Raw genomic sequence first — 12558 nt, 5'->3', positions numbered from 1 at the left:
TTTCTCAGATTTTCCCTCCCATTAGTTGCAATGGTGAGCGAATTAAGTACATCATCTCCAGGGCTAGCATACTTCTACCCCTCCCTCCAGTTCTGGGGGTGTGGTGGGAAATGGAGGTCTTTGGATCCAGCAGATATAAAGCCTCCTCTGAACACACACCCCACAACACTCTGGGGATTTTTCTGCTACCATCGGTGCCCTGATGGTAGAGTGGCAAGAGCAGCAGAAGCAGTGAAGACAGGTGGCCTTGATGTCACTGGAGGAGTGAATCCGCTCCGGGTTTTAGTCTGAACTTTCAAAGAGCTGTCCAGAGTGCTTTCAGTTCAGACTACAATCACTGCTCCACTGATATCAGAGCCCAGAGCTTCCACTCTCCACTGAGTGGGGGTTTCCATGCCCAAAATTGCAACAGTGGACCTCCATGAGCAGAGATGGAGATCCATAGTAGCCTTTGGCCTCTGATCTACCCTTCTAGGAACCACAGGATTGCACCTGCAGTCTTACATATTCTTAGCACTTTTAGATATGTTATACTGCTGTTGTTCCTTTTTGCTGCTGGTTTAGCCTGATTTTATTTTGTTGTTGGTATTATTCTGTTTTTAGATGTTTAGGATGTATATTTGTACTTTATGGTTTTGGTTTCTTTACTTGTAACTCTCCACCATCCTGAGAACTTTTGTTATTGGGTGGTATATAAGAAGAAAGTCAGTTTGGTGAAAATTCTGAATTAAGGAGAGAGGGGAGTCACTGTAGATGTGGTCAAGGAATGGAGCCTCACAGCACTGTAAACTGTAAGCAGGGAGATTTGTGATGCTTGAAAGCCTAGGTACCTTCTCTCATCAAAGAGACATTGGCTGCATTTGGATGTCATCATATACCATGGTTTATCATAACTGTAATGAGCCTAGGCAAGCCTCAGGCTCACATGATCCCCTGCCCCTGCCTTCCTTCAGTATATTTGCCAGAGGGGTTTGGAAGGAGTCCTGTCATCTGAACCAAACAAACTTGTTAATTTTAACTATGGCTTGTTTGAAACAAGTCAATTTCAAAGCACAGTTCATGAAGCTGACTTGTTTCAACAAACCATGGTTAAGACTGACCACAGTTTAGGATTTGGCTCTGTAGCTAATTGAAATTAGAAGCAAAATCTTCCAATCTGCTGGTGGCCACACTGCAGGATTGAGGAGGGAGATTTTCTAAGTCGGAGACTCACCTAGGCTTGTTCCTGTCAAGATAAACCATAGGTTATTGTGATGTCTGAATATAACCATTTAGTCAATCACTCCTAAAAGACATCCTGAGAATAATTTTCTTTCTTTCTTTAAGAATATTAAGATTAGAATTTGGCTCAGCAATTTTATATTTCCTGCCCTAAATGCACAGACCTCTAGCTGACCTTTGATCAATAGAAGTGGTGGGAACAAGACCTGGATTGTGCCATTCTACAAGAGAAAGATGGGATTTATAGAGCTGACACTTTTTGCCTTTTTTTTTTTAGAAAAGGTGAACATTTTTCAGGCATGCCAAACATAACTCATTAGGAAGAAAGTTGCACAGACTTATAAACTTTAAAGCAGTGCCAGACAGGGAACCTGGAATGCTTTATCTGATATTACATTTCCCTCTAAAATTTCATGGGCAAGCTCATTAAAACACAAGAGTCTAGAGATCAATGTTAGCAGTAATGGGGTAAGGAGGACTTAAAACTATTGAGAAGTCCTAAGAGTGACATAACTTGATAGGGCAACAGGGCCCTTCCCTCAGGCACAACTTGGAGAAGGTTGCAACTGAGCATCAAAAACATAAATAGAACAGCTTCCCAGGGAAGGCCCACTCTGCTACCACACTTATGGGCCACAAATTACATGTTAAATGTGCTGGCACCCTAAACTAAAATTTAGTGTGGCCATGTGCTCTACTTAAGGCGGTTCTTTATTTGAAGGTGTCCTCTAGCGGGAGGGTCTAAGTCCGCTTTAAAAATAAAGAACCATAAGCAGGGAAAAGTTGCACCTCAACAAATAGCAGCTGGACAACAGACTTGAGCAGACACACAGGTCACCTGGTCACAGTCTTCCCCACAATGGTGAGTTGTATTGAATTTTGATTTAAATTACAGTAATTATTTCCAGATATGCATATTTATTTATTTATTAAATTTATTAGTCGCCCATCTGGCTGGCAATCCAGCCACTCTGGGCGATGTACAAAATTAAATCATATCATTACATTAAAATATTAAAATCTCAACCAATAATAATAAAACCTAACCCACCTCAAAAGCCTGTTTGAAGAGCCACGTCTTCAAGGCCCGGTGGAAGCTCATCATAGAAGGGACATGACGAAGATCATCTGGGAGGGAATTCCACAGAGTGGGGGCCACAATTGAAAAAGCCCTCTCCCTAGTCACCAGTCTAGCTGTTTTAACTGGTGGGATGGAGAGAAGGTCTTTCGAGGCTGATCTAGTTGAGAGGCATTGCTGATATAGACATATAAATGAACATATGCAAATATGCAAATCAGTGTGGGTTCCCCCCCTCATCTTCTTTGGTGATGCATTTCCTTTCTTGTAACCACCTTAACAATGTTTATAGTTGATGATTGCCTTAAGTGATCCTTGCTCAGAGAGCCTCTAAATGTTTGTTTGAGGGAACTGTCTGCTTGGCTTTTGGCCAGAGCATTTTGAAAGGCATTGTTACTGGGTGTCCATTTTTTCGTTCACATGGATTGTATGTGGAAGCCTCTCCATCATGTACAATGTGATGTTCCTGTAGGTTAAGAATCTGTAAATATGGTAAGTGCGGGTCTATTAGGTGATGTATGGTAATTGACTGAGAGAGAAAGGGGGAGTACATGGGTGAGAAGCTGAAGTATGCTGGATGATGATTGGCTGAGTGGCTGGCTGGCTGAAGGTATAAATGGGGGTTGAGTTGGTTAAGGGGAGAAGTTGTTGAGTTGGTTGGAGTGAGGTCGTTTGGTGAGGGTTGGTTGGCAGAGTTCTGAGGGAAGTTTGGATTGTATTTGGCTGATATTTAAAGAGTATATATATGAACAGAAACATAAAGAGTGACCATATATGAAACCATACACTTATGAAACATTCCTAAAGTAATCTTGTTATTTGCTGTTATTAGTAAATAAATACTTATTTGGTTTACCAAAGGCCTGATCCTTGGCTGGGGGAATATACAGACCAGAAGGGAGGGCAAGGTAATTACCAAGGCTGAACAGAAACTGTATCTAATGGTGGCAGCGGTGAAGGGAGATATTGTAACAAGTCAAGTATCCAGAGCAACCCAGAGTTGTATGCTTTATATATAAAGATACAAGGGGGCTGGGAACAGCATAGGCACACAGTCACAAAGTAACAAGCTATAGAGAGACTGAGGCAAGGTCTCTGGGAGTATTGGTTACAGAAAGTGACTGGTGATGCTGCCTAGCAGTGGGATCTAGTGAGATCTGTGCTAGAGAGGAGTGAGAAACCATATAAAGGACGGTCCTGACTGGTGGTGTCCCTGGTGGTGCCTAGTGAAAGGCAGTAGCCACAAGCAGGTGGAACCTGACAGGGAGAACAGGGGAAGGACGTCGCATACAAGCCCTCACATTCAAACTTTTTAAAAAAGGAAGTGAATACAGCCTTGTAACTGGATTTACACACGTTAAAACTAGCCTAGCAAAATGCTTACTAGCCTGCTTACCCACCCACCAGTAAATACATGATTTAAAAAGCAAAACCATCATCATTATCATCTCTAAAACTTTAATTTCAAAACTTAGAAAACTTTGGTTAAAAACACCAAAGTTCTAGTATTACAAAAATATATTTGGGGATTATATATATATATTTCCAGCAACATAAAAAGATATTTAAAAATTGCATATAGCACACAACAAGAACTAAAAACTCTGAATCCTCTAATGCCAGAACTTTAAGATCACAGAAGAATTGTTCTGGGATTAGACAGGACTGAACAGAATATATTTGTATTGTGTAGGAATAATGCTTTACCTTTCTGCAAAGGAGATGTTCTCCCCCTCCCTGTGCACCCCGAAAAAGTTATTTAGAAGAGCAAGGCTTTGCAGCTGGAGCTGGACATCCACACACACACATACTGTACATCATTTCATACCTCTAGTCAGTGTTTCTGTGGCTTCCAATCTGAATGTGTGTTCTTGGTTTATTGATTAACTGTTACATGTCCATTTGTGTCCACTGGGTGTATGAAAGCTAGGACTGGGTGTCCATTTTGGACACACAGCTGTTAACTTTAAGAATGCCTTGCTTTTGGCTGTTCTTTTCCTGTTCCTTCACTGTACTATATCATATCTCTGTTTTTTAAAGTGTGCTTTTTACCTTAAATGTGAAAGCCACCTTGAAGGTTTATTGGACTTAAGGGATTCTACCCTTAGCATTGGCTTGAGGAGGAAGCTTAGCTCAGGGACAGAGCGCAGGTGTCACAAGCAGAAGGTCCTAGGTACAATCCCTGGCATCTCAACACAGAACAAAAAGAGACAGCCAGGTAGCAAGGGATGTCAATTATCTGTGCCTGAAAGCCTAGAGAGCTTCTGGGGAGGGGGGAATGGTAAAATATGTTAACTAATAAAAGGAAGGGTGGGATATAACTTTAATAAATAAATAAATAATACTGACAGTTATTAATATAATGTTAAAAGTATATGGCCCACATCCAATATTGTTGTTGTATACCTTCAAGTCAATTATGACTTATGGCAACCCTATGAATCTTTTTTTTATATGTTCATAGGGTTTTCATGGTAAGAGGTATTCAGAGGTGGTTTACCATTGCCTTCCTCTAAGCCTACGGCACCCGGTATTCCCAGGCGGTCTCCCATCCAAGTACTAACCAGGCCTGACCCTGCTTAGCTTCCGATATCAGACGAGATCGGACCTGTTAAGAGTAGTATGGCCGTAGGCTTTATCCAATGTTAGCCACTCTCAAAACAGACTTATTGAAATGAATGGACTTGATTAATTTGAGTTCATTGACTGCTCAGTGGTAGAGTGCATGTTCTGCATGCAAAAAGGCCCAGGTTCAGTCCCTAGTATCCCTGCCTGAAATCCTGGACAGTCCTTGCCAATCAGACTCTAGACCAGCCTTTCCCAACCAGTGTGCCTCCAGATGTTGTTGGACCACAACTCCCATCAGCCTCAGCCAGCATTGCCAATGGTCAGGAAAGATGGGAGTTGTGGTCCAACAACATCTGGAGGCACACTGGTTGGGAAAGGCTGCTCTAGACAATACGGAGCTGGATGGACCAATGGTCTGACTCAGTATAAGGCAGCTTCTCAGTTTTCTTAATGGATCTACATTGAGTATGACTGAGTTGGAAACAGGGCCAGCCCAAGACATTTTCCTGTGCGAGGTGAACAAGGTGCCCTCCGCCCTGCCATTTCACATACAGAAGCCAGCTGGACTAGCAGTTGAATCTTACTGTAACACTTCCTCCAGCACAACTGAAAGCTCAGGCTAGATTGGAGGGTGCAGGATAGGCCATAGGATGCCCACAGCACTATCCTTCAAAGGATCAGAATGGCCAGGGGCTCAGGAGAAACGGCCAGATGGCTGCCCCCCTGCCCCCAGCGTCTGCTGCCTCAGATAATTGCCTCACTGTGCCTAATGGGTGTGCCTGCCCTAGTTGGATATCACCCTATGTTTTCTTTGCAGTCCACTATGCTAAAGCATGTTTTCGAGATGACGGATGAAAAGCCAGAGATTTGCTTTCTTACTGAAAGAAGCAGCAGCAGCTGGGACAGAGTGGATCCACTGAAACTTCTTACTGGCTGTGTGGCCACATCTTAATAACAGTGCAAACCTATGCATGCTTACTCAGAAGCAAGTCCCATTGTGTGTAGTAAGTAAAAGGCTAGGATTAGGGATGGGGGAGGAGAAATATGATTCAAGTGACATTTAAAGGCAAATCTACCTAATTCACATTTTCCAAAGCAATACACCAACTGCAACACAAAACTGCATCCCTTTGAAACGTAAATGTCTCCAAATACTCCAGTCAAGTCATCTGTACAAAACGGTACCCTTTACTAGGGGAAAGTGTGCATAAAAATGTATATATTAGTGAAAACAGCATATAAAATGCATTATATTAGAGAAAATTGCTTTGTAAAGTATATGTATGTTGGGCAAAATTGCATACAAAAATGTGCACACTAGGAGAAATCCCCGCTACAATGCTGATGAATTTTCATGAGGACTTTTTTAAAATCACAAGCTGATGTGAAAATGTGGAGAACTGAATTTAAGATTGGAAAGCCGAGAAAACAACATTGACAGATTTGCCGTGGGATTGCAGCCTTAAGCACGTATACTGCTGGGAGGGAGAGGGGATCAAAGATATGTGCTACAGCCATAGAATATACCGTAGTTTTTATATGATAGCTTGCAATAGCAGTCTATCTGAGCATTGAGAATGTAGTTATTTCAATAGCGATTCTCGAAAAGATCCACTACCAGTCTTGTTACCACATTGCCAGTTTGGCAGTGGGTGGGTGTGTGCAAATTGGGAGTCTGTTCCATTCCTAGAAAACTAACGAGTTAACGGCACTGAGTCCTAAATGAAAACATTATACACCTTGAACTTTCTATGCAGTGTAACTTAACTGGAAACATATGTCAGAACAAACCTGCCTTGCATCATTAGACAGGAAACAATGCATTCTCGGATCCAGACAATGTGCAACAGACATGCCACATATGTAGCTCTTATCGTGCAAAGTACATATTCACTTTGGCTTGGCTGTCAGATATTCTAAGCCATGGAAAATGCCACAGGAGATAAGACATACATTTCATTGTTCACCCGACAGATTCCAAATGCTGCCTGCTCAGAGGTATGGCTTCTTATCAGAGCTCATTTGCGTCAAAAGCAGTCAGCTTTCAGTAAGGGTTGCTGGTGCCTCTACCTGTGGAGGCTTTCAATGTGAAAAAATAGACATCACATGAAAAATAGACATCAAAAGTAATGCTGATCTAGGTTTGCTTGATTTGTTCAGTTTGATACTAGACAGTGAAATAGGCACCTAGAAATTAAAATAATGTCATAAAATAGGAAGCCACTAATAAATCAGGACTTTTTTGTGTAACTCTTCTAACTGGTGTGGCGTGGAGTAACATCACCTCTTTTTTTTTGCTGCCTGTTGCAGCCATTATCAAGATATGAGTACCAGCACCTCATTTTTCACACACACCCCAAAACACCTGCTAATAATAATGGACGGAATACAACTAAGACATATCAGAGAAGACCCATTCGGTGGTATTCACTGATAGTACTACTTAAAGCAGACCCACTGACATTAATAGACAGGACCAATTTAGGTTTATTAATTTCAGTGGGTCTACTCTGAATAGGCCTGAGTTGAATACAACCCATCAAAATAAATGGATATGACTTATTTCAGTAGGTCTACTCTGAGTATGATTTGAAAAATGGAAATGGACTACCTTCAAGTCGATCCTGACTTATGGCGATAGGGTTTTCATGGTAAGCGGTATTCAGAGGGGGTTTACCATTGCCTTCCTCTGAGGCTGAGAGGCAGTGACTGGCCCAAGGTCACCCAGTGAGCTTCATGGCTGTGTGGGGATTCAAACCCTGGTCTCCCAAGTCATAGTCCAGTACCTTAACCACTACACCACACTGGCTCTCACAAATATGATGTAGTTGGATACAATTCTATCTACTCAGTATTCATGTATTGATAGGGTTGCCAGGTCAGAAGCATCCCAAACCCTGAGATTTCAGGAGTAAGCCCTAGTGATGTCATTTGTTGTTGTTGTTGTTATGTACCTTCAAGTCGATCATGACTTATGGCAACCCTATGAATCAGCGGCCTCCAATAGCATCTGTCATGAACCACCGTGTTCAGAGCTTGTAAGTTCAGGTCTGCAGCTTCCTTTATGGAATCAATCCATCTCTTGTTAGGCCTTCCTCTTTTTCTACTCCCTGCTGTTTTTCCCAGCATTCTTGTCTTTTCTAGTGAATCATGTCTTCTCATGATGTATCCAAAGTATGATAACCTCAGTTTCATCATTTTAGCTTCTGGTTTAATTAGTTCTAACACCCAATTATTGGTCTTTTTCTCAGTCCATGGTATCCGCAAAGTTCTCCTCCAACAGCACATTTCAAATAAGTTGATTTTTCTCTTATCTGCTTTTTTCACTCTCCAACTTTCACATCCATACACAGAGATTGGAAATACCATGGTCTGAATTATCCTGACTTTAGTGTTCAGTGATACATCTTTGCATTTGAGGACCTTTTCTAGTTCTCTCACAGCTGCCCTCCCCAGTCCTATCCTTCTCATTTCTTGACTATTGTCTCCATTTGGGTTAATGACTGTGCCAAGGTATTGATAATCCTTGACAGGTTCAATGTCCTCATTGTCAACTGTAAAGTTGCATAAATCTTCTGTTGTCATTACTTTAGTCTTTTTGACTTTCAGCTGTAGTCCTGCTTTTGTGCTTTCCTCTTGAACTTTCATCAGCATTAGTTTCAAATCATTACTAGTTTCTGCTAGTAGTATGGTATCGTCTGCATATCTTAAATTGTTGATATTTCTCCCTCCAATTTTCACACCTCCTTCATCTTGACTCAAACAAACAAAAATCTCTGATTGGAAATTAAGATAGAAATTTTAGCTAAATGAGGGTCCAGCTGAAGTGACAGGATGATTTCTTCTCACTTGCTTAGGGAGCCTGGGTAGGGAACATTTATGTTAGCCTGCTTGCTTCTGGTAAAGAGGTTAGATGGAACCACTTAGGAGTAAAGATGGATGCCCCTGAAGGCTGCAATTCTAAGCATACTTACTAAGAGCCATAGAACTCAACAGGACTTACTTCTGAGTAGATATGGTCAGAATTGTACTGCTGGTAAGGCTTGACTAGGGATCCACGACAAAGATTTTGATATCCAAGCAGGGTCGGCAACCCCCTGCCTGCAATGCCCTGCCTGCCTTTTAATGTGGCTGCTCCAAACTTCTTTACAGATTTGGACCTTCACTGCAGAGAGAGGTTTGAAAAAAGAGTAAGAGTTAAGAAGATTCTCTAGCCTTTTCTGCTTACTGTGTGGGCTGCTATAAACTCACTTTGACAGCCAACCCAATTCCAGTGAGTAATGACTGACAGAGAGAAAACACACATGGTTTGGTCTACCTTCATGGACAGTAGCTTGGGAGCAGAACTTAGAAAAGTTACTTTTTTAAACTACAACTCCCATCAGCCCCAGCCAGCATGGCCACTGGATTGGGCTGATGGTAGTTGTAGTTCAAAAAAGTAACTTTTCCAAGCTCTGCTTGGGAGCAACAGCAGTTGAAGCCACGCTTCCCAGTATGTGAATTCTCTTTTACCACTGTTGGGCAAGAAACAAACCATCATGCAAATAACAAGGTGCATCATCAGTGGCTTTAAGGGGGTTGAGTTGAGCACATGGAAACACTGTTGTTGCTTCTATGGATGTAAGGGGGTGATGTCAGAGGTAAATGAAATACAAATAGAAAAAGAAAAGATAGTGATGATTTCCTAAATGCAATACCATTCCAACCACAGCAAGATTCCTATGAATAAAACAGAAAACTCAGCATTGCACAACCAGTCTGGTTCCCAGCCAACACTAAAAATTCCTGACAGCCAATCAGCCAAGAAATCCCAAGCAGCACAACGTGATCTGGAGGCTGACAGTGCAGAATGCTGTGGCATGATGGCTGACATGAGTGAGACTCTATCAACACATTATGCCTCTGCTCTGAAATCTGCACTGGTTGCCAATTTGCCATTAGGCCAAGTTCAAGATGGTTTTCCATGTTATCAGTTCAAAGGCCATCTATGGACCAACAAATTATGGTACAAATCCCTTACGTTCAATGGATGGTACCAAACTTCTTAAGGATAAAGAGTCTATTGCACTGTGCTGGAAAGATCATTACCACAACCTCCTTAATTGTAACTCTATCATGGCTGGTGAGGTCTTCTCACAAATTCCACAACAACAAACTAGAGACGAGCTTGCAGTGTCCCCTAATTTGGATGAAGTCAGTAAAGACATCAATCAAATGAAGAACAACAAAGCTAGTGGACCTGATGGGATTCCTGCTGAAGTATTTAAAGAAGGTGGGCATTTACACAACAACTTCATAAGCTCATCGAAAAAATCTGGATGAGAGAGGAATTCCAGGAAGACTTTAGGGATGCCATAATTATCACCCTTTTTAAGAAGGATGATAGAACAGATTGTGGGAACTATTGAGGTATCTCTCTTCTTGCTACTACAGATAAACTCCTTGCAAGTCCCCTCACAAATCACCTCCTACCAGTCTCAGAGAATGTCCTCCCCGAATCTCAAAATGGTTTCCGCCCTTCCAGAAGGTCAGTGGACATGATCTTCACTGCACAACAGCTTCAAGAAAAATGCCGGGAGCAGAATCGACCTTTATATATGGCATTTATAGATCTGACTAAGGCCTTTGATACTGTAAATCGAACTACTCTCTGGACCATCCTTCTGAAAACTGGATGCCCCGATAAATTTGTGAATATTTTGTGACTCCTTGATGAAACATGACAGCGGCAATTTTGGATAACAATGGCTTTCAGAGCAATCCATTCAAAGTCGGATCAGGCGTAACACAGGGATATGTCATTGCTCCTACCTTATTTGCTATCTTCATTGCTATGATTCTACACCTTATTGAGGGGAAACTTCCTACTGGTGTGGAAATCATATATCGAAGAGATGGAAAGCTTTTTAATCTCAGTAAGCTGAAAGCAAAAAGTAAGGTAATGTCAACCTCTGTCGTAGAACTTCAGTATGCCGATGATAATATAGTCTCCGCACATTCAGAGAAAGATCTTCAAACTATCCTAAATATATTTGCAGAAGCATATGGAAACCTTGGGCTGTCACTTAATATTAAAAAAACCAAAGTGCTTCATCAACAGGTGCAAACTAGTCCCTCTGTAGCACCATCAATCCAGCTTAATGGTGCGATGCTGGAGAATGTTGATCACTTCCCCTATCTTGGCAACCATCTCTCTGTAAAATCTGACATCAATGCTGAAATTCAACATCGTCTGAGCTCTGCAGGTGCCACATTCTCCCAAATGAAGCGTAGAGTGTTCGAGGATAGGGATATTTGCAGGGAGACCAAAATGCTTATTTACAAAGCCATGGTACTACCAACCTTACTGTACGCCTGTGAAACATGGACCATTTATAAACGCCACTCCCAACCTCTTGAAAGATTCCACCAACACTGCCTCCGGAAAATTCTGTAAATTACTTGGGAAGATAGACAGACTAATGTTAGCATTTTGGAAGAAGCAAAGACTACCAGTGTTGAAACAATGATCCTTCAACATCAACTTCGCTGGACTGGCCATGTTGTTCGTATGCCTGATGACCATCTTCCAAACTAGCTACTTTACTCCCAACTTAAGGATGGAAAATGGAATATCAGTGGACAGCAAATCTTAGAAAAGTAACATGAGCATCGAGAACTGGGAAGTCTTGCCTCATGAACATCCCAAATGGAGGTCGGCCATTATCAAAGGTGTTATGGACTTTGAAGAAGCACCAATACAGGGTGAACAGGACAGATGAGCTAAGCATAAGGCACGTCAAACAAATCCTCATTGTGACCATCTTCCCTCTGGAAACCTATGTCCTCACTGTGGGAGGCTGTGGATCCAGAATTGGCCTCCACCGTCACTTATGTACCCACTGTTAAAGACCTTATCTTGGAAGACAATCTTACTCGGCCACGAGTGATCACCAATGAATGCATGAAAATGACCTTCATTGTACTCTTTATGGCACCTGCTAAAAACATTTTTGTTTAGGCATGTAGAAGGTATTACATTTTTTATCTCTTTTTAACTTATTTTTGGTTTTTTTATTTTGCATGTTTTTAAATACCTGTCTTTAACTCTTTTGGCCAATAATTTCATTGTTTAATTCCTTCTGTAAACTGCTTTGAGGGTTTTTTTTTTACAATAAAGCGATATATTAGACTATATTAGAAGCTCAACAGGAGTGCATACCACATACCGCATACCGCAGATCAGAAAAGGTACCACCAGGGCCAAGAAGATGCCAGCATGGTTAACGAGCAGAGTCAAGGAAGCTCTTAGAGGCAAAAAGTGTTCCTTCAGAAAATGGAAGTCTTGTCCGAATGAAGAAAATAAAAAAGGACACAAACTCTGGCAAAAGAAATGCAAGAAGACAATAAGGGATGCTAAAAAAGAATTTGAGGAGCACATTGCTAAGAGCATAAAAACCAACAACAAAAAATTCTATAAATACATTCAAAGCAGGAGACCATCTAGGAAGCCGATTGGACCCTTGGATGATAAGGGAGTCAAAGGCATACTAAAGAATGATAAGGAGATTGCAGAGAAGCTAAATGAATTCTTTGCATCTGTCTTCACAGTGGAAGATATAGGGCAGAACCCTGAACCTAAACTAACATTTGCAGGAAGGGATTCTGAGGAACTGAGACAAATAGTGGTAACGAGAGAGGATGTTCTAGGC

The 12558-nt window shown here is 41.6% G+C and overlaps 1 non-coding gene across 1 annotated transcript; it reads right to left on the bottom strand.

Moving 5' to 3' along the window:
* Positions 1 to 4814: 4814 nt before the first annotated feature.
* Positions 4815 to 4933, bottom strand: LOC133384761 (5S ribosomal RNA). The gene has a single exon (XR_009762690.1). It is a non-coding gene; the product is annotated as a 5S ribosomal RNA (ribosomal RNA).
* Between the last annotated feature and the right edge of the window lie 7625 nt (positions 4934 to 12558).

This window comes from Rhineura floridana, chromosome 4 (assembly GCF_030035675.1).
Source record: "Rhineura floridana isolate rRhiFlo1 chromosome 4, rRhiFlo1.hap2, whole genome shotgun sequence".
NCBI lineage: Eukaryota > Metazoa > Chordata > Lepidosauria > Squamata > Rhineuridae > Rhineura > Rhineura floridana.
Note: the sequence above shows the minus strand (reverse complement) of the source record. Positions and strands in the feature narration are given on the sequence as shown.